Here is a 402-nt window from a genome sequence, read left to right on the forward strand (position 1 = left end):
TATGATTACTATCCTGTACCCCTGTATGATTACTATCCTGTACCCCTCTATGATTACCATCCTGTACCCCTGTATGATTACTATCCTGTAACCCTGCATGATTACCATCCTGTAGCCCTGTATGATTACTATCCTGTACCCCTGCATGATTACCATCCTGTACCCCTGTATTATTACTATCCTGTACCCCTCTATGATTACCATCCTGTACCTCTGCACGATTACCATCCTGTACCCCTGCACAATTACCATCCTGTACCCCTGCATGATTACCATCCTGTACCCCTCTATGATTACCATCCTGTACCTCTGCACAATTACCATCCTGTACCCCTGCACGATTACCATCCTGTATCCCTGCACGATTACCATCCTGTACCCCTGTATGATTACCATCCTGTA

Source organism: Nematolebias whitei, chromosome 16 (genome assembly GCF_014905685.2).
Source record: "Nematolebias whitei isolate Nwh7 chromosome 16, NemWhi1, whole genome shotgun sequence".
Taxonomy (NCBI): Eukaryota; Metazoa; Chordata; class Actinopteri; order Cyprinodontiformes; family Rivulidae; genus Nematolebias; species Nematolebias whitei.